This window comes from Hylobates moloch, unplaced genomic scaffold (assembly GCF_009828535.3).
Source record: "Hylobates moloch isolate HMO894 unplaced genomic scaffold, HMol_V3 SCAFFOLD_9, whole genome shotgun sequence".
Taxonomy (NCBI): domain Eukaryota; kingdom Metazoa; phylum Chordata; class Mammalia; order Primates; family Hylobatidae; genus Hylobates; species Hylobates moloch.
In genome coordinates this window covers 15700525-15704269 of record NW_026652284.1, presented here as the reverse complement: position 1 = coordinate 15704269, position 3745 = coordinate 15700525, and the positions used below count along the sequence as shown (strand labels likewise).

General features: G+C 47.7%; 1 long non-coding RNA gene across 3 annotated transcripts in view; it reads left to right on the top strand.

Annotated features, from left to right (window-relative positions):
- LOC116812988 (uncharacterized) overlaps positions 1-3495 on the top strand; it is a 7497-nt gene extending 4002 nt beyond the window's left edge. For 2 of the 3 annotated variants that reach the window (XR_004370856.2, XR_009214753.1), the window contains 2 exons: positions 972-1243; positions 2061-3495. This is a non-coding gene — a long non-coding RNA (uncharacterized LOC116812988). Of the gene's footprint in view, positions 1-628; positions 724-971; positions 1244-2060 lie in introns of all 3 variants that reach the window. The other variant, XR_009214752.1, reaches the window with a different exon arrangement.
- The last annotated feature ends 250 nt before the right edge of the window (positions 3496-3745 follow it).

Sequence of the window (3745 nt, the reverse complement as noted above, 5' to 3'; positions counted from 1 at the left end):
TAGAGAGGGGGTTTCACCATGGTCTCGATCTCCTGACCTCGTGATCCGCCCGCCTCGGCCTCCCAAAGTGCTGGGATTACAAGCGTGAGCCACCGCGCCCGGCCTGAGATTTTGTCTCTTTTATTCAGCACTATATTCTCAGTACTTGACCTTGCCTGGCATGAAGCAGATATTGAATAAATATTTCTTAAATGAATGAATGAATGAACATACTAATACCATATTCAACAATCTCCAAGTATCACAGTTTTCACCATCTAACAAATAAAATAGCTTGTATAGAATAGAGTCACAGTCAACCTGCCATGAAAGGAAATGTCAATGAAAAATAATCCTTTGTATGTGTAGCTGCTGAGATTTTGGGGCTTTTGTTACTGTAGCATAACCTAGTGAAAGCTCAGTGAGACAACATATAGAATATACGTGTACAGATAGACCAGCTAGACCAGTAGATGGGATTCCAAAGATAGTTCAGTAAGAATTAACTAACGACACCCACACTCTCTTAATTCCCTAACAGAAATAATGGAATTCTTGTTCTCTAAGATCTGCCTCAAATATTACTTACTTTGTGAAAACTTCCCTGGCTTCTGTAGTATTTAGTCAGGACTCTATTTTTTCCCCCCAGGCTGGAGTACAGTGGTGCCATCATAGCTCACTAACCTCTAACTGAAGGCTCAAGGAATCCTCCTGCCTCATCCTCCCAAGTAGCTGAGACTATAAGTATGTGTCACCATGCTCAACTTATTTTTCATTTTTTATTTTCCAAGACAGGGTCTTTCTATGTTGCCCAGGCTGGTCAGGACTGTTGATTACATATGACAGAAACCCAGCCACCTCTAGTTCCCCACCACCTTTCAACCTGCTCTTCCCTGGGTCTTCCCAGTCTCCGTAAATGGCAGCTCCATCCTTCAAGTTGCTGAAGCCCCAAATCTCAATGTTAACCTTGATTTCTCTCTTTTATCTCACAGGCAATCTGAAGGCAAATCCTGTTTAGACTCAGGCGAAGGTTCCTGGTGACCCAGGCTCTCACCAGCCAGTTGTCCCTTGCCGTCCTCCTGAGGGTGTCTGGAGCTTCAGTGCTGTGTGTTCTTGGCCTCCACACTGGGGATGCCACCGACTCCCACTGTCCAGGGCTTCCAGTGGACTCTCCAAGGCCCTGATGTAGAAACTTCCCCATTCGGTGCCCCAAGAGCAGCCTCACATGGTGTGGGCTGACATCAAGAGCTGCCAGATCCAACAGGTAAAAATCCCGAGGCATTGCCAGCTCGGTGGGGTCAGATAGTCCTCTTTCTATTATGACTCAGATGTTAAGGGAGGATGCCAAGGTTTCTAAACATCGCAGGGCCTTGCCTGGCATGAAACAGATATTAAATACATATTTGCTAAATGAATGAACAAATATCCACAGCGTGTGCCGCCCATGACCTGCAGTGCTGTGGTCAGGAGGAAGTGATTTTAGTTCAGGAGAGGACAGTGTTCTCTCCAGGACTTTTCCTTACTGGCTAGATCTGTATCCCTCTCCTCGCTCTTCCCCTCTCACCCCCCGTTCTCTGTCCCCATTTCTCTCTGTTTCCACCCTACTGTCCCCTTTCACCTGCTTTCTGCTCTTCAGCTTTTGTGGCTCACCCCCTCCCTGTCCACCTGCGTCCCCCAGGCGAAGGCCCTTACACTGTCCTGGGTGGGGAGATGTGTCTGGTTTTAGGCAGTGCCCTCTGGATATGTCCAGGATGGGGAAACATGGCTCAGTTGCCAGTATAATGGGTTAAAAGTGGCCACTTTTGAAGGCCTTTCCCATCTCCCATTCCAGAATCCTGTAGGACTTAGGATTTATGGGCCACAGTGTAATTCTTGGTTTCCCAGGACCTTGTGGTGGACGCCTTCTTTCACTGCGCATTCATGGGGTGACTATTAGGTACCAGGCCCTGCCCTGGGCTAGAGGCCCCACAGTGAGTAAATCTCAGGTCACTACCCCACGGAACCCACCACTACAGGCATTGAGAGGGGGAGAAAGAAAGGGGCATGGCCTGTTTGTGTTCTTCTCATGTGGTCACCCACAGGTCTTGGAGGAGTGGGAGCCAGTGCAAGGAGAGAAGTCCAGTGAGAAAGGCAAATGGATGACATCAGACCTAGGGGCTGAGGCCCCCAGCTGCAGCCAGGTAGCTTCTGGAGTGGACAAGGAGCAACAGGGAAGTTCGTGTGCTGGTGTTCTGGGCTGCACTGTCTCATCTCATTCTTGTGAGCACCAGAACTTATCCAAAAACAAGACTCAGTGTCTCTGGCAACAGTGGGCCAGAGACAGAATGTGTGAATTTCAGAGGAGGAGGAAGGGGTTGTACCCCATGGAAACAGTATATGGTTTTACAGTAGCGCATCTTTCTCTGATAACTAGTTAGCATGTTCCTGTTCATGGAAAATATTGGTGGTGTAAGTTTCCCCACTGTTCTCATCTTCATGTAAATTTGTTCATTTCCTTCCTTCCTTCCTTCTTTCCTTCCTTCCTTCCCTCCAGCTCTCTGTCTCTCTTTATTCATTCCCTGCCTCCCACCCACCCTCTCTCCCTCCCACCCACCCTCTCTCCCTCCCTTTCTTTCTCCTTCCCTCCCTCCCTCCCTTCTTTCCTTTCTTCCTTTCTTCTTTTCTTTTTCTTTCTCTCTCATGCTCTTTTTCTTTCCTTTTTGTTCTCTTTACTTTTTTGAAGAGATCACACTGTACTGAAACCTACATTATTTACCAAAATCTCTGGATCTGCTTCTGTCTTGCAGGCAGAGAGCTCATCCAGTAACCCTTAGCTCTTCCTAGCCCCCTCCTTTGATTTGTTGGTGCCACTGGGGCAGCTGCTGAGTCTCAGTGGTTTCTAGTCTTCACCAAGTTCTGCCCACCTAGATGGTTTTTACCTGTCCTTACCAGAAACCTGCACTGTCTAGATTGCTGAGGCTGCTTCTCCTTAACCGATCTGCTATCTGTATTCCGGGGGCACGCCAGGGTTAGAGGCAAATGGCACAGGCCTTGAAATCTCCAACTGCTCTGACTCCAGGTTGGTGCACTTCAATGCCAAGCACTAACCACACAATAACAGGATGCCACCAAAACCTTGATATGGGGCTGCTGCATCCTAATTAAAACAAATTAATAGACTTTTTTTTGTTTTAGAACAGTTCTAGGTTTACGGAAAACTTGAGTGGATAGTACAGAGAGTTCTCCTAGGCTCCCCTGTCCTCCAGCACACAATTTCTCCTATTAGTATGTTGTATTAGTGTGGTCCATTCGTTACAATTGATGAACCACTGTTGATACGTCATTATCAACTAAAGTCCATAGTTTACATTAGAGTTCATTCTTTGAGTTTCACAGATTATGGGTTTTGGCAATTACATAATGTCCTAAATCCCCAATACAGCGTCATGCGAAATAGTTTCACTGCTGAAAATTCCCTGTGCTTCACCATTTCATACGTCCTCTCCTCCACAGCATTATTCATAATAGTTAAAAAGTGGAAACATCTGGCCGGGCGCAGTGGCTCACGCGTGTAATCCTAGCACTTTGGGAGGCCGAGCCGGGTGGATCACGAGGTCAGGAGATCGAGACCACGGTGAAACCCCGTCTCTACTAAAAATACAAAAAAAAATTAGCCGGGCGTGGTGGCGGGCGCCTGTAGTCCCAGCTACTCGGAGAGGCTGAGGCAGGAGAATGGCGTGAACCCGGGAGGCGGAGCTTGCAGTGAGCCGAGATCGCGCCACTGCAC